Raw genomic sequence first — 19,195 nt, forward strand, 5'->3', positions numbered from 1 at the left:
TCCCAGAAGCTCTTATTCTCTTTCTACTGTTACCTCTCACTAAACGTTGAGATTACTTTCTCCTTCCTTCATCTCCTTTCCTCTGATTGACAAGACTTTTTTGGCTATTACCTTCTTAGTACCTTTATGACAATGCACTCCTTCCTTCACCTAGTACCCTTCAGCTCTTTCCACCATCCTTGGTCCTACCTCCTTCCTCCCATAACAATGGGCCTCATTACACGATAGGCGGTAAGGGTTTACCGGTACCGGTAAGGGCACCGGTACCGGTAAACCCTTACCGCCTTACTACGAGTTCCCTTTGCAGGACCCGACCTTAACGGCTGGTTTTACCAGCCGTTAAAGTAGGGTGCCACAAAGGGACCTTGGTGCTAATTACGGTACCACAATTTGCGGTACCGTAATTAGCGCCTTCCCCATTCCCATTATGCCCTATGGGTGGAAAAATGGGAATGGGGAATTACCGCCCCCGCTCACCTTGGAGTAGGGTGGTAATTCTGCCATCCACCAAGGCGGACAAGGTAAAATACCGGCGGCAACCATGTAATGAGGCCCAATGACTTCTGCCCTCTCTGCAGATCTTTTCCTCCTTTGGTGTAATTCCCTCCTTCCATTCCTTTTCCTCCACCACCTTCTTCTCCTCCTGCTCAACCACCAAATAGGCATCTCCAACCTCCTATGTGCCTTTCTGTATTTCTCCAGCCTTATTGCTGAACCAATCGGCAATCTCAAACTCATTAAATCAAAAATCTCCAAACCCATCACTTTCCTTTGTGAGTTCTTCACTGAGTCGTCCTGCTGAATCAATGATTGAGATATTGGGTTCAGCTGTTTAACTGAACTGCCTGACCACCGGGATTCTATTGCTCAATTGGCAACTCATTTGTTAGCTGGTTTTAATTTGTGTTACAGTGAAGCTCCACGGAACAAACCTTTTTCAGACGGGTTCATCAATATAAAATGTATTGGCATACTGCAGCGCCATGCCCTTGTATTGGAATACCACAATAGGCTGTGTTTTCTGTGTTGGCTCTGCACTGGTGCCTGTGTAGCATGCCTCACCAAGTTTGTAGGTGTTTTTGTGAGTGGTGTAAATGTGTGGGTGGTCCCCCACAAAGCAATCCAAGGAAATAACACAAGAGTAATCAAAAATGGAGTGCACAACTCCCAAGAAAAAACAGCCCTTATTCACAAAAATACAGCCGTAAAAATTTCAGACAGATCCATAGAACTGAACTGCAAAAAACTCAACACACCCATTCCAGGCTACAATATTTAAGGTGGAAAAACCTATGTATTCTACAAATGTATTGGAATACCACAATAGGCTGTGGGTTCACTCCCTCGATGGATTCAATGCCAATGGTGCTGGCACATGTCTCCTCCCACTCCTGCATCTTCATCGGGGATCCTCCTCCGCCTCCTGTGCCCATGGCCAGATTCCTGTTGGCCGATAATGTGCTGCGTACACAGAGGCGCAGATCATCCCAGCTTGCGCACATCCTTTACGGTGCGGGGGGTGGAGCCCACCGCACAGACTTTCTGCGCCACCTCAGCCCAGATCTACTTTTTTCTCAGGAGTGCAGGGCGCCGCATGTCGCTAGCAAACACTACGTCTGCATTTGCAGCCAGGGTGTCTGCCAGCATTTTCAATTCCTCGTTTGAAAAGCGTTCTTTGCGCTGGCGCACATCGGCTTTCTTTAGGGCCTTGGGCATTGTTTGTTATTGTGGGAAGTGGTTTTGCCAGTTGTGGTGTTGCTGCAGGTCCTAAGTGCAGGGGATGGCAATGGATTGTGTTTTTAAAGATAGCCGCCGGGCTCTTTCCCGTTCCTGTGCGATGACGCTATTTCCGGTTCCGGTGTTTTACGGTGACCGCTAATAGCAGTGACCGCTAATAGCGGTGACCGCGAATAGCATGCAGCATGAGGGCGGAGGTGCTATCAGCACTTTGGTCGGAGCCGGAAAGGTGCTTTTGCGCCATGGCGGTAGGGTCATTTACCGGCATGGCCCTATGCGCGTGTCCGCTTACTCGTAATGGAACGCTATTAGCGGTCTCCTGCAAGGGCGGACACGCTAATAGTGCCATGCCGGTAAATCGCATTTTTTACCGCCTAACGTGTAATGAGGCCCATTGTCTTTAATATGCATTTTCATAAATGTCATTAGGTGAGCAAAGTTAGCATTCAGTTCATCCATTTCAGTAGACAGACTTAACATTCATGTGTGACATTTGGACTTTGGGGCTGTCTGTGGCCATCTTCCTGCTCATTTGGTGGTAATTCTGGGCAACTTTCTTCATTTGCACTATGTACTGTTAAACTGAATACCGTGTTTTAATGACATGTTAAACAATTTATATCAGTTTTCCACTTCAGAAATTGTATTGTGTACCATTAGGGTTATTTACATCTCTCATTTCATTATGGGGGACTAGTTTTACCAACCACTCCAGGGTGCTTGCCATTTCTGTATAAAGAAAATAATACTGCTATTTCTTACAAGTCATGTAGATACAACACACTCTACAGGAAGAAATACAGTGTACTTACTAGTTTTTGTAAGTGTTTCTTCAAAGTAGTTTGAAGTTGCTTCTGAGTGTGTACGCAAGGTTGTACTGAGGTAATACTGTTAGATGTACAGTTCAGTTTTGTGCTTGGTGCATTACATTATGTTGCGCAACCTATGAAACTGTACTTCTATTTTCATAAGTATAGAATTGGTATAAATATTTAATTTGGGCATGTGCTACATGTATCTGTTGTACTTTAAAGTACATGTCTTTGTTTGTTGCGGGATGTAATAATATAATGTAACCCCTGTGCTTTTGGGCAGTGTGTTGCACAGTCCGCTGACTCTGTGGCTATCATGCTGGGGTCAGGGGGCTCAGTATGATGTAAGGGGACATGTAGAAACATTAAAGGTATCCTGGTAAAAACCCATGAAATTCAGTAAAAAAACGTTGGTAATGGGACGTTATGGTTAAGTTGCTCTAATAAAAACCTACCAAATTCAGTGAAAAAATGTTGTTAAAGGGACGTTAAGCTTAAGTTGCACTAATACAAACCTATCAAATAAATTTGAACAACTTTGTTAAAGGTATATTATGGTTACAAGTAAAACCGAAAACCCCCAGAAATGTGCCAAAGATGGTAAGATAAGCAATCATAACTCACAACACCTCCATGCACTGCTAAAACTAACACCCAGGACATCAAAGATGGCATCACAAAAGAATAGTAAGACTGACATTAAAAATGGATAATTTCATTGTCTTTCCTCTTTTCACCCATTTCAATTCTACATTCATATACTTTCTTTCCTACTTTGGAGTACACTATCCCTGTGAATATGTTATTGCTTGTCTTTTTCTTGCATAGACTAAAACAGATTGAGAATGAGCAAAAGTAATTCTGCAGTATAGAAGACGGATAAACATAATCACAGAAGCTGTTCCGTTTCGTTCTAAATTCATGCATGTTAATTGTATTATTACTAGAGAATGCATTCCGCGATCTCTTTCTGCTGTGGTCATTTTTTGTAAGAACTCCTATTTAGCAGCTGTTGTTTTCACGTACACTTCCTTTGAGAGCAGGAATCGTTCATGCATCATTAGTTTGAGATCATTCTGGAAACAAATGTTCAACATACAAGTTCGAAAAAATATATATGCCACATAAACATTGATTAACCTCATGCACCAGACTTGGAACTGCAAAGGTAGAATACAATGTTGTTCCTGATCTTTTAGTTAATTTGTGTTGGTTGTTTAGTTGTAAACGTAATACTTTATATAACAGTATTTGTTTGCAATATTTAGTTCACTGGTGAGCTGTATTTTGTGTTCATGAACATGACATTGATTTAAATAAAGAAATCACAGTGCAGACTTCTGCAGGGCTGATGTGCATGTATGGGAGCTCAAGAAAAATAAATCTATTGTATGCTACTATAGACGAGTTACACACACACAAAAGAAATGTGGAAATAAACAATACATTACATATTTAAAAGAGTGACTATGCATTTTATCATGTCCCAGAGCAACTAATTCCTACTACTTAAAATAAGGAAGTTTTGTTTGGTTTATCCTAATGTAAATACATATCTTTTCTAGGTACTAATCCAACCCTCAGAAAGGCTCTCATGTTTCCTGATCTGAGTTTGTTACCTCGAGTAACAGGGGAACGAAAACTGCCTCATGTCTTCGAAGTATATGCGTAAGAGATTAGGCTCATTGAAAGAGACTGGATTTACTCCCTCACTTAATTCCTGACTTTATTTTGTAATGTTCTCCAATGACAAGAATAGTGTGATAGTCGGTTCTATATTGGGATACTCTGCCAGGTGAGGACACAACACAAATTATGACTTCCACGAATAGACAGTGCTTAATTTGTAAAAAGAATAAGTGCCAGGGCTCAAAATATTTTGGCCCCATAATGCCAGCCCCGGGGCCGGCCGGCGCCGCCCGCAGTGCAGGCGGCCCGGGTCAGTTCAGTGCTAGACCTAGATTGGCCCAATGCACAACATATACACCGCAACCAGGGCACAACATGGCACATGAAATAGCAAAAATGCCCCCGAATATGTTCCAAGGCACTACTACCCCGCTGCAGCAGCACCACATCCAACCTACATGCGAAGAGCCCCCAACCCCACTCTGTGCAGCACTAAATCTTAACTTCTGTAGTGCCATCAGCTGGGAACCAGCCACGCACCTGCAGTTTTAAGCTTTTCTGCACTCCCCTCCCTCACCCCACATCTGCAATGCTGGTACCACCACCACCACGACACCTGTAGTGCCAGTGCCACCACCATCACACCTCACGAAATTGTGCAGCTGCAACTTTAGCATCTGCACCACCAACACACCACTTCAACTATGGTATTACTGCCAGAAGGCCCATAGCATACCACCCCCATGTTCTATTCTGCGCCCCCAGGATTCATTCGCCTTCTATCACCTTGAGATTGCCAACTAATTATTGAGAATCTCGTAATGAGGCCATAATACATTGGAATTGATGGTTATCCTCTGCCCCACTCTCCAGCCACCCACCCGACCCCCACCCCCAGGCGGAGGCAGCAAGCCCTGGGAATGTGTGTTTTGCAAGCACTGCAATTCCTTCCTCACTGTGCGTGTGCACCGCTGCTTGCTTTACACTAACCCTACCATGCTGCTCCAGGCCAAGGCCAAGCCATTCTTCTGTGCTTGAAATACAATAACTGGTTGGTATTAATCGCTATAGCTTCAGCTGATGAGATAGCTTGGTGAGCTAATGCACCTGCTGAGGAGGAGGAGGAGGCCAGGAGGTGGTGTGTGTCACAGTGTGTGTGAATATCTGACTCTGAAGGCAACTCAACCTTTCATGCTTCAGAGGTTGACATTATAAAAAGGCTGACATACTATTAAGACATCAAAACACAATTTAGTCATTGGAATAGGACACGCTAAGCACTGCCGACAGCACCAGTGCACATACATAGCCATATAGCAGCACTGCTGGCTGACAGCAGTAACAGGCCTCTCTTCACACGAGCTATGGTGTATGTGCCATGCCATGTCTTGTCCGCAGCAGGGCTGACAGGAGCTGGGTCTTTGTACTAATCTGGCCTATACGGTTTATAGTCATAAAACCGAAAAAAAAATCCTGAAAAAAAAATCTCGAAATGAAAAGGTCGAAAAAAAAAAGTCGAATTTTTTTTTAATGACGTTTTTTGTTCGAAATGGGGGGTTCCCCCCCAACCCCCCTTTTTTTCATTTTTTTTTTATTTTACCCCTTTTTTTTACTTACCTGACCCCAAAAAAGCATATAATTAAATAAATAAAAAATTCAACTTTTTTTTTTTTCGATATTTTTTTTTCGAGATTATTGTATTTCGAGATTTTTTTTTCGGTCTTTTGACTGACCACCGGCCTATACACAGCAACAATGACAGCAGACAGCATGCATATCATATGATATGTCCTGACCCATGATCAAGGTGTATATCCATACATACACTACAGTCAGGGTACGAATTGGCTCTGGCAATAACCCTGGTAGGTCTCCCACTGCAGGCTACGAGGGGTTTGTGACACCCGCTTTGAAAGGAAACAATTATTGGCATTGTCAGAGTAGACTGACTCAGTGATCATATCTCAGCAAAATGAAAAAGCTGCGCCGGGCTGCTCACACTCTTTGAACTTTTTATCAGAAGTAGCAATATCCTGGCTAGAAAAGCCGCGGACAGCGACGGTATGCTAGTTATATTCAACCGCCCAGATGAAGTAATTCGATCAGCTGCCGACACAGTATAAATGAGCGCTAAACTGCTACTTCAAGTTCTGAAAAGCAGAAGCTACTGCGCCGCAATGGACTGCACTAAGCTACTGAAAGCAGAGGAGCCTGAGATGACTCGTGAGAAAAGGATACGGGCGGGAGGGCAACGATACTCGGGCAATTACAAAAGTCTAATGAAACAAACTGCCAGTGACAAGGAGGCAGCATGAACAAGTGACAAGCCTTGTTCCTGGAAACGGTAGAAAAGAGGACATAGATGAAAGTTTTTCCAAATAATGCTGTATTTCTTTTGTGTCCCGCTGTAAACTGCTCCATTCAAAAATAAGTTATCAGCTCTATAATGCACATGTACACAGCCGCACAGGCAGCCGTGGACTCACTGTACCCATGGAGAGTCTGGTTGGCTCTCCTCCACAGCATGGTGGCAGCCAGGTCAGGGGGAGCTCGGTCTCCTCGGAGGGGCTCACACTGGCACTGCTGCTGGGGAAACTGAAGAGGCCTCCCTCGTGCCGTGGGCCGACTCAACGTGGCGGTTGAGCATTTCATCCACAGGGCCTGGTTGGCTCTCTAGTCTCCATAGCATGGTGGCAAGTCAGGGGGCGTGGGGTTCTGAAGCGGCCAGGCGCCGCAGCCCGTCTCACTGTGGCAGCGGATAAGTTCCTCCTTGGGGCCCGGTTGGCTCGTCTCCACAGCATGGTGGCAGCCACATCAGGGGGCGCTTGGTCTCCTCGGAGGGGCTCGCACTGGCACTGCTTCTGGGGAAACTGAAGAGGCCTTGCGCTGCGGCCTGGGCTTCCCAGGTGGCAGCAGTGGGAGAAAGAGCCTTGCGAGGGATGGAGGGGGCGGGGAGGCCCGGCGGCGGCTGATGCAAGCTGATGCATGCAAGCGCCCACCCCGCCTCCGCTGGCCGTGTGCCAGGCACACACACGCACACTGTAGACAGGCAGGCGGCAGGGGCTGGGCCGCCTGCAAGCAGACGAGCTTGCTGAGCACAACATACATTATTCAACAGAAATGAGTCAACAAAGTTTTGTTTGTTCACTCACTTCTGTTGGATGTTCCGGTGCCGAAAAAACAGTGCCGGTGTTGGGGACGAGCAAACACCAGCACAAATTAAGCACTGCGAATAGAGCACTGCAGTATGGCATAGTAAATGGGTCAAGAGATGGGCTGAATTTGTTAGGACACAAATTACACAAACAATGGAATAGTGTGTTGCTGAGAATAATGTCCGTTCCTGGTGCACCCACGGCAATATGAAGCAGCAGAGAGCAACACATTAGTCCATGAAATTGTCTCAATGCTTCACAATATGTGTTTAATGCACCCAACATCAGAAGGATAGGAGGCCAGGAATGGAACCTTCATTCAAGTGAATATTGGCAATGTGATAGCTACAGGGCAAAGTAATAGCCCTGTATTGTATTGTAGAATTCCTTTTATATTTGTCATGACATAGGGCCTCATTACGAGGTAGGAGGTAGCCATGGTGCTATTAGCACCATGGCTACCCCGTTACCGCATTCCGGGGTCCGGGTTCCTGAAATAGGGACTTACCGGGTCATTCCAACCTTGGAGGACCTGGTATGTGCCCATTCCGGGAACCATTCCCCATTCCCATTTGAGCCCCCATAGGGTAACATTTGCGGTACCATTATAAACTCTGAAGTCCCTTAACGGGTCACTTCCTTAACGCCTGGTAGAACCAGGCGTTAAGGAAGGGACCCGCTAAGGGACCTCGGAATAGAGTGGTAAGGGATTACCGGCACCGGTGTCCTTACCGGTCCCGGTAATCCCTTACCACCTACCTCGTAATGAGGCCCATAGCATAGTAGTGGCATAGCAAAATGACAGTGTCGTTTGTAGTTGCATGTAGTCAGCATGTGATTAGCATTCCTTACTAACTGTTTAGTACATGCCATTTGAGTTTCCACTGAATATTGCAGCTCAGCAGAATTGACATATTTCCTGAGTGCATTAGGATTTTGAACAAAATAGTGTCCAAAACTTTAGACACTCCCGTCTCCTGCATACTGAAAAACAGCCAAATCATCAAAAGAGGTTTGGGACCCCGAAACGCATTGAGCTGCAAGGACCCCATATGAATGAATTGCATTATTGTATAAGGAAAGTATTAGATTGTATAGGCAGATTATACTCCTGTGATACATTTATTTGTACTCTTTGTTTCATTTTATTAAATTTGATGTTTCATTAAATCGTGGATTCTCAATTTGAACATTGGGCCGTTTTTCAGTATTAGTGGTGTGCAACGGACAGGAGTGTCTAAAGTTTTGGACACTATTTTGTTGTATGTTGTTAAGGCTTCGTGCCAGGGCGTGTATTCATCCCCCTCACCCCAAGTTCTTGGTTTACATTTTTTACATTTTTCTATTGATGTTCTCTTAAGTACTCATTTGTGTGCGCTGATACAACAATACGCTTGTATACATTGGATTTTGGCCCTGTATGAGGTGTGTTGAGTTGTAAATAGGTGTAGTTAATTTGTAAAGTGAAGTATAAAACTCTTTGATATCATGATTTTGAAACAGTATTGAGCGATTTGAAACTGTATGTGCTTCCTGTATAAGCGCCTAACAGGTGAACAATAAATACATAAATAAACCCAGTTGAATTTCAAAAGAATTCAAACAACAGAATACTGCTCTAATACATTGGCTTGTTGCAGCCTTTTCCCAGTTAACCATTGGATGCAAGCAATACAATAAAAATGAATGCCACCTACATAGAGAACTTAGTATTGTGTAAGTGTGCTGCCACACATCCAGTCACGCATTGTCCTAGTGAGATTTGTAACATCCTAAACCCTCTTGCGTTGTGGCACATCCGGGGCTATTGGTAAAAAGAATCCTGATGACCACTAAAATTGGGGTGGCTTGCAAAAGGGGCTTTATTTTGCTGAGACTTCTGAGGAAAATGTTCTCTTACCTTAACTTCCCAGACAAGGTCAAAGTAACTATTTCACACATCCATGACATATTAGACTATTATGCATATCTCAGACATCCCAGACACCTACTGTCTCATCTGCAGAGTCTTCAGAATGTTGTTACATGCTTCCTACTCACTTGACCACACCACACAGGCCTTGAAACATGTACACTGGCACCCAGTGGAAAGCCGATTTCAAGTTTAAGACCAATGCAACTCTATACAGCGCACAGAGCCTTCTATAGATCAGGAATTATTGTTCCCAATCATATTTTGCAGGGTTACATTCCAACCTGCCCACTCCTATCTATTCCTACATTATCTATGCTTTCTCTGGTCAGACTTACACTGAAAAAGGATCAGGTTGTAGGGGTCACATTTACTGTTGGTGTAACCAATAGTTAGCATGCTCTCTGGTGGTAAAACCATCTTAACTTCAAGGAATGTCTTAAATATCAACTTTCTTTGCTTAAACAACTCTGAAACCAGCCGCATTGTCTCAGTACACTTTGGGGTAGGCCTGCTTCCAGGCCACAGGTGACACAGATGACACAGATTTGGGCCCCTGATAGTGCCTGTCCTGATTCTATGTCCTGTGTTCCAGGTTGTAGCGTAAGGAGGTCTATAGTCGATTCACACTTACAGTGGAAGAAGTACATTGTTGTCTTTTTCTGTTTTATGGTGGTACTAGCATTGGGACTTCCTTGGTGGATCTCACTGTCCCAGCTGTATGTACCCTCTTGTCTAACCACAGTAGGTGGTTTGCAGTCGTATTGTCTAGTATCTGGATCCAACTCAGTACGTATCTAGACTCTGGCACAGTTTGTCCCTGTACCCACCATCTCCATGTGGCAGACAAGTAAACTTTCGGACATATTTTAAACCATTCCCCTACCTTTAGCTGTGTCATCTGTCGAATCTGAGGGAATGAAAGACAATTTAGTGTCCTGTCTGTAAAGTTTAGAGTTTCCAAAAGATGCTGATGAACAAACTGAACTTGCTTGTCTAACAGCCCTTCACTCACTGAATGGGCTCTGCCAGCTGGCAATGAAACATATTCACCCACAGTATTTGTGATTTAAAGTGCCCCCAAAATTATGTATTCACTGTGTTCTATGACAATACATTTAATTTGGCAATCTGCGTATTTCATGTTGCAATCTGTGTCTTTCATTGCACTGGTCAGGATGTCACCGTACTCATTTCTGCTGCTCTTGTTGTCTCGTATTGGATTGCTATGGGCCTGGAAAAAGGAATACCCAGTTTCTTGATACTGACAAACCCTGTATCCTCCAAAAGGTAGGTATCAGCTTTTCCACCGTGATCTTACCCTTACCTTGGTCACAATCCCCTCCTCCTTATACCTCTCTCTCTTATCGCCTTCCCTTACATTGTCTATCTCTAATGTATTTCCTCCTCGGGGATTAGCAGAGTTTTACAGAGCACATTTATTTCTTAGATCGACTCGTTTCCACCAAATCTTGGTTTCTTCCTTCATCTCATTACCAATTATTGTCTTCTGCTCTTACTCTCTTTAACCTCCTGATATCCTCTCTCTCCCAGAAGCTCTTATTCTCTTTCTACTGTTACCTCTCACTAAACGTTGAGATTACTTTCTCCTTCCTTCATCTCCTTTCCTCTGATTGACAAGACTTTTTTGGCTATTACCTTCTTAGTACCTTTATGACAATGCACTCCTTCCTTCACCTAGTACCCTTCAGCTCTTTCCACCATCCTTGGTCCTACCTCCTTCCTCCCATAACAATGGGCCTCATTACACGATAGGCGGTAAGGGTTTACCGGTACCGGTAAGGGCACCGGTACCGGTAAACCCTTACCGCCTTACTACGAGTTCCCTTTGCAGGACCCGACCTTAACGGCTGGTTTTACCAGCCGTTAAAGTAGGGTGCCACAAAGGGACCTTGGTGCTAATTACGGTACCACAATTTGCGGTACCGTAATTAGCGCCTTCCCCATTCCCATTATGCCCTATGGGTGGAAAAATGGGAATGGGGAATTACCGCCCCCGCTCACCTTGGAGTAGGGTGGTAATTCTGCCATCCACCAAGGCGGACAAGGTAAAATACCGGCGGCAACCATGTAATGAGGCCCAATGACTTCTGCCCTCTCTGCAGATCTTTTCCTCCTTTGGTGTAATTCCCTCCTTCCATTCCTTTTCCTCCACCACCTTCTTCTCCTCCTGCTCAACCACCAAATAGGCATCTCCAACCTCCTATGTGCCTTTCTGTATTCCTCCAGCCTTATTGCTGAACCAATCGGCAATCTCAAACTCATTAAATCAAAAATCTCCAAACCCATCACTTTCCTTTGTGAGTTCTTCACTGAGTCGTCCTGCTGAATCAATGATTGAGATATTGGGTTCAGCTGTTTAACTGAACTGCCTGACCACCGGGATTCTATTGCTCAATTGGCAACTCATTTGTTAGCTGGTTTTAATTTGTGTTACAGTGAAGCTCCACGGAACAAACCTTTTTCAGACGGGTTCATCAATATAAAATGTATTGGCATACTGCAGCGCCATGCCCTTGTATTGGAATACCACAATAGGCTGTGTTTTCTGTGTTGGCTCTGCACTGGTGCCTGTGTAGCATGCCTCACCAAGTTTGTAGGTGTTTTTGTGAGTGGTGTAAATGTGTGGGTGGTCCCCCACAAAGCAATCCAAGGAAATAACACAAGAGTAATCAAAAATGGAGTGCACAACTCCCAAGAAAAAACAGCCCTTATTCACAAAAATACAGCCGTAAAAATTTCAGACAGATCCATAGAACTGAACTGCAAAAAACTCAACACACCCATTCCAGGCTACAATATTTAAGGTGGAAAAACCTATGTATTCTACAAATGTATTGGAATACCACAATAGGCTGTGGGTTCTGTGTTGGCTCTGCACTGGTGCCTGTGTAGCATGCCTCACCAAGTTTGTAGGTGTTTTTGTGAGTGGTGTACATGTGTGGGTGGTCCTCCACAAAGCAATCCAAGGAAATAACACAAGAGTAATCAAAAATGGAGTGCACAACTCCCAAGACAAAACAGCCCTTATTCTCAAAAATACAGCCGAAAAAATGTCAATCAGCTCCATAGAACTGAACTGCAAAAAACTCAACACACCCATTCCAGGCTACAATATTTAAGGTGGAAAAACCTACGTATTCTACAAATGCAACTTTAATTATAATGTAAGTGTTTTCCATTGATTATTCAACATTGACCCCCTAAGGAACACTATACATTTAACAATCGGACTGGGGGTCTTCTTCTATCATGTGACAATTAAACCCAAACCCATCACTTTCCTTTGTGAGTTCTTCACTGAGTCGTCCTGCTGAATCAATGATTGAGATATTGGGTTCAGCTGTTTAACTGAACTGCCTGACCACCGGGATTCTATTGCTCAATTGGCAACTCATTTGTTAGCTGGTTTTAATTTGTGTTACAGTGAAGCTCCACGGAACAAACCTTTTTCAGACGGGTTCATCAATATAAAATGTATTGGCATACTGCAGCGCCATGCCCTTGTATTGGAATACCACAATAGGCTGTGTTTTCTGTGTTGGCTCTGCACTGGTGCCTGTGTAGCATGCCTCACCAAGTTTGTAGGTGTTTTTGTGAGTGGTGTAAATGTGTGGGTGGTCCCCCACAAAGCAATCCAAGGAAATAACACAAGAGTAATCAAAAATAGAGTGCACAACTCCCAAGAAAAAACAGCCCTTATTCACAAAAATACAGCCGTAAAAATTTCAGACAGATCCATAGAACTGAACTGCAAAAAACTCAACACACCCATTCCAGGCTACAATATTTAAGGTGGAAAAACCTACGTATTCTACAAATGTATTGGAATACCACAATAGGCTGTGGGTTCTGTGTTGGCTCTGCACTGGTGCCTGTGTAGCATGCCTCACCAAGTTTGTAGGTGTTTTTGTGAGTGGTGTACATGTGTGGGTGGTCCTCCACAAAGCAATCCAAGGAAATAACACAAGAGTAATCAAAAATGGAGTGCACAACTCCCAAGACAAAACAGCCCTTATTCTCAAAAATACAGCCGAAAAAATGTCAATCAGCTCCATAGAACTGAACTGCAAAAAACTCAACACACCCATTCCAGGCTACAATATTTAAGGTGGAAAAACCTACGTATTCTACAAATGCAACTTTAATTATAATGTAAGTGTTTTCCATTGATTATTCAACATTGACCCCCTAAGGAACACTATACATTTAACAATCGGACTGGGGGTCTTCTTCTATCATGTGACAATTAAAATACCACCTCCATCATGACCTGATTTAGTAATCAGCTAAAAATGTTGCACTCCCCATTAGTTGGCACTCTTCATAATACAATTGATAAAAAAGCTCTGCCTTAATTGAACAGTGATACTTTTGACAGCTCGGGCAATAACATCCCACCGAGACAGACCAATAATATTATGAGTTGAAATCAGTGAGGTCAAAACTTTGTTAAATCCCTGTGAGAAAAAAAGAAAACAATCCCTTCCCCATGATTGGTCCTTCTGCCTTCCTCCCCTTGCACCTGCAACTCCTGTCTTTTGACATGATGCCAACTCTGGATGGTACAACGTCCTTTCATTGCGGGACGTTTTTTCGCAGGGTTTTCGCTGGAATTTTTTTATTGAAAAAACCCATCGCATTTTAAAAATTATATATATGGGATGTGGGTTTGGTAATAGATATAAACTGAAAAGGATTGGGGGGTTGGGGTGGGGGACCCCCCAAAAATAAATGTAAAAACATTTTGATGGATGTTTTCGATAAAAAAAGTCACAGTAAAAAACCCTGCGAAAAAACATCCCGCGATGAAATGACCTGGAACCCTCTGGATGTGGCCTTCTAATGATCTTTTTCCCAATCTAGAGCTGCATGAAAAAATATGTGTGCAGCCCTGCTCCTAGAAGTACATTTCTTCTATTCATCTGCTTTAACATGGCCGTTTTACTTCCAGACCAAATGCCTTGCTCTCAGTGGGGGCGCTGTGCTCACATTCTAATTCATCAATTTGGCAATGCGACTGTGTGGGTTTTCTTGTGTGTCTCTGTGTCTCACTTTGTCCTTCACGACCACCTTGTGGTCATTTGGCAATCGTCTCGGAAGGCACCTGCTGCCTCACGCCCCAATTCACGTTCCTGGGGTTTTTCCTCCTCCCAGCAATTAACTGAACACTATTTGGTATCCTGACCCATTCTGACACTGGCTCCTTGCAACCTGCTGTCCAGCAGCAAAATTGATTTGTAAATAAATGACCAAAGCTCCAACGTGTGGCATTGCCTCCTTTAATGGCAGGATCTGTTGCCTGTTAGAATGGTGGGCTTCAACATGCCTTTCCTATGGCTCAATACATCATCTAATACTTATATTTACTAAAAACACATCCTGACTAAACACAACCCACATAATTTAATCTAATAATATAAAAGTAATGAAAAGACTACAATGTAATAAAAAGGGGTTTGCTGCATGCATGCTCTACTGTGCAGCACACCTCTCAAAGGCTCCCTCAAAGGCTCCCTGAAGTGTGGCAAAACTACTACATCTACTCTACATACAATGGCACATTAAAAACAACACGTGACATCTATGTAACCACCAGGGGTCTAATACCTTGCTAAAAAAGTGTACTTATCTTATACTTGCACACACGTTTAGGACGTGGGATTTGCATATCTATAGTGGTATCCCCTTCTTTACGGTTCATGTTATCAAAGCAGTGATATGAGAAGGTGATTGTGTGCAGAGATACATGGTTGTTTGTTTGCTGGTGGGTCTCATGAAGGTAACATTTTTAATAGAGTTTTTCGTCATTGTCCAGGTTACCCTTTTAGGCAGCAGTAATGTTTCTGGAAAAAATGTAATTGTGTATATTTTGGGGAATAGATACTGGCCAGGGCATTGTGTCTGTGTGCCTGCATTACTGCACCATACATTCTTGGGATCGTTAGCAAATCACTCACCTCAAAAAAAGGGTCCTGTGCCAGTGCTTGTATGCTCTTACTGTGTGGAAATTCCATCTAGGAAGGGTGCAGAAGGCCTGGCCTTTTTATCTATATTAATGTGATTGGTGTGGGTAACTGTATCTCAGTAAGGGTGGACAGCTAACTAGATCCTCCTTTCATTAAGCTCCATGCCAACAGTAAAGTGACACATGCGCCCTGTTGCATCATTATCTTGTATTACAACACCTGATCTCCAGTTGCACACAGCAGGTTCAAATGGCAATGTCCCGTGTTGACAGCTGCTGTGAAAACCAAGTCACTGCAGTGCAGAGTTTACATTCATAATTGGATCTCTGTTCCAAAACTACATCCTTCTGATTAATGATCTTCCTGGTGGCAGGTTAATCTTAAGATATTAGCCATACATGAATGTGGTATAGTGGCTGGTAATTCACAGCATTAATAAAGCCACATCTGATTTTATTCATGCATGTGTCAACTCTGTGAGCCCAGGTCAGCTATGGAAGGGTCTGTATCTTGTAGTCAGACAGCCTGTTGCTGCCATCCAGCAGGACAAGAGACTGAGATAGTATACCTCTATTTGGGCTCAATGCAAGAAGGCATAGACCACTTGTCAGAAGGAAAATGATTGGACCCCTTAAAACAGGCTTCATTTTTTCTAATTCCCTGTGGACTTCTGCTTATAAAAGAGATGGTCTCACCCCCTTTTTTTTAATCATATTGGACCTTCAACTACAATTAATTTGGATCACTTTGGGGAGAGTTGTTCTATCCAGAGCCCTGTGCCAGTGAGTTGATGATTGAGTCTTCAAAGGCAAAGACATGATCTGCTCCCTAACCAATCCCATGGCACATTGGGGGTGACATGCTGCTGGAGCAAGACCTGCCTCTGAGCTAGCTACACCAGTACTCAGGACCTCACTGAAGGCAAAGCACCCCTGCAGGTGTTTTCTTGAAGTCCTCTGTTGGGAGAATGAGAACAAGGACCACCTCGTTTCACTGAGACCATGGATTGGGACACAGCATCCTGACAGCCAGAACAGCTATGATCCCTGGTTTTTCACTGTCTAACCACTATGAACTATTATCAAACAAAATCTAACACCCTTTCAACTATTGGGACCTGAATGTGCTGCTTTGGGTGCTCTCTTGATCTTCAAACTGCTGCTCCTGCAACTTCAAACCAATTTGCTGCCAGTTGCAGCCAAACCAGCTGAACGCTTCATTGCCTCAGCTCGAACCAGAGACTCTCCACCACGGAAAAACTTGAAACAGTTGCGTATCTACCAAACACCTCCTGTCACCAGCATCTTCATCTTTGAATCGTAATCAAACGTTGAACCGACCCTGGTTGCCCGATGGACTTGCTTTATTAGAACATTGCGTTGAACCGCAACAAGCCTCTCTTTAAACCTGACTAAATGCTTGCTCCCCATCTAGATCACTGCTACTCACTGCATCCATTCCCGAATCCTACTGCTCGCACAACAATAAGAAACCTGGTTTGCCATCGACCACCAAGTGCTCACAGTACTTGTGAAAGTTGATATTTAGTACATTGTTGTTTTAATTGTTTATGCAGAGAAGAAATGCAGAAGTATATTGGTGCTGACCAGGCTGCATGCATGATTGGAAGAGAGTGCTTATAGGTAGCAGCTGAGATGGGTAAGCAGGATTTCACCAGCAATAATGAAAGACCTGCTGGATAGGAAGGTAGGTGTGGCAGATAATTGAGTGTACATATGAGAGGACAGTGGGTGTATTGATGCATCTATGATATGTTAGTAGGTGTAATAAGGCTCTATCATGACGCTCTGAGCAACAACTGCTTTAGCCCACGCCCAAGGGATATAAATGCAGAGAAATTTCACCCAAAGAATATGTGTGTGCATTTTTTTCTTTTTGCTCACTTTACTTGCCTGCAACATGAAGAGAATGCAAATCCTGCTCCGAAGACCTCCCACAAGGAAATCCTCAGGAAGCAGGGGTTTGGCAATTCACTCCCCATGGAATAGGGTGCTGCAGTTGGCGCTCATTGTGGCTGGTTTTCCTCTACTAACAAATATAATAATCAACCCATGTATTGGAATTGTGGCCTGCAGTTTTGCAATGGCGCTCGGCATTGTTGATTTCCAGTGTGCTTATGCAGAGATTACCCAGAATTATTGTGTGGAGGTGGTGAAGAGAATGGGATTGAAGCTAAGCACAGGCATCATACAAAAAAGGGGCCCATAAAATTGTAAAATAGTAATGTCCCACATCTTCAGTTCGCAGCATTTTGCAACAGAGTTTTTGAACAAATTGTGGATGGATGGCACTATGTAAATTTGCACTTGTGTGCTATCATATTTTGTGCACACAAATCAGAAATGTTACGGTAAAAATCTCTTTGCTTCTTGTAATAGAGATAAACATACCAAAATGATGTACTTGCATAACAAGACTTAATGAAAGTCTCTTTTCATGCTATATGGCCTGCTATATGATCGTGTACATATTACAAAGGAGCTTATTAAGCAATTATGTCTTATCATGTGCAAGTCCTAATAACATGTGATGTACAGTGCCATCTCAGAAAGGTCTATACACATGTTTTAGCTCCTTGCGTATTATAAGAGAAGAAATATCAATTTGCATATCAGTCCTCACCACATCAGAGAGACTATTTGCAGAGCAGCCTCTTCTGAAACATCAACAATTTGGGAGCTTATCTTGATTTTACAGATTGACAAGCTGATCACCCCCGCATCCCCTCCTTCTTGGCTCACCACAGGTGTGAATTTGTCAGCATCTTTCACCTTTATGAGACTTTTGAGTCAGTGTCACCATCATTGTCGGTAGTAGTTAATGATTACCTTTTGAAGAGGTGGCCTTAGGGGCACGAAAGAGGCCCTAGTGCAGTCCCGACCTGTGAGAAACCAGTCTTCCCACACACAGGCAGGGTCAACTTGGCCTTTATCCTTTAGAAGTTGCTACGATGGGTATTATTAAATGGGCTAGTAATAACACCTATTATTACAGCCCTTAGTAGATGGATCAATCCACATGAGCTGCTTTCTAATAATACAAATTATTCAACTTTATAATGTAAGATGGATCAGTGGACACTTTGAAGAGCTATAAATGTATTGGTGTGCCAGGGCCCCCATCATTTAAGAAAAGGTGAGGTAAAAAACTGAACATAATGTGAATTGTTCACAAACATCTGAGCACAGATGCACTGTCCTGCCTCACAGATAGCATGGGGATGAGGCCCTTATGCTCACAAACAAGACCTGTTTTTTATTGAAGGAAAGACAATAAATTAACAACTAAGGGACCGTATAAAAGAATGAACGCTTGCAAACCAACAAACAGACTACTCCCATCATATCCAACCACCCACCCCACCATCCAACTCACCTGTCCTTATAATACCCCTGTGGTCAGAGCCCCTTTAGAATGAGAACAGATCACTTAAGTTTGACCTACCAGGCCTTTCAATACAACAGTAGGCACCTTTACACCCCCATCAGAGTCTTTCTACTATTTATAGTTCATTACATGCGTTGACATTGCCTAGCTTACTTTGCCTAACTGTGCTGTGATACCCAATTGTTAGCATATCACATTTAGCCTACTTTGCCTAGCTGTGCTGTGATACCCAACTGTCAGCCTATCACATTTAGTCCTGCGTTTGCCTACCCTACTGCCAGCAGGCCCCTCAAGACCGCTAACACTACTATATTATCTTATCCCACCAGTAGCATCACACATTAACCAACTATCCCAAACCGCGGTGCCTCACTATGTATATGTCAGGCATATACACAGTCCTACTAAGGGCCATCCTAGACGTGTTCTCTATGACCAGCACCACTAGTCTATACCCCCACCTGCTTACCACACAACCCTGACAGACTAACTAGCAACACTCATGGATGGCCGGTTAACACCATCGTTACCTAGTAACCCTAGCCTTGCACG

This window comes from Ambystoma mexicanum, chromosome 7q, assembly GCF_040938575.1.
Source record: "Ambystoma mexicanum isolate Mex_15411 chromosome 7q, UKY_AmexF1_1, whole genome shotgun sequence".
NCBI classification, from domain to species: Eukaryota; Metazoa; Chordata; class Amphibia; order Caudata; family Ambystomatidae; genus Ambystoma; species Ambystoma mexicanum.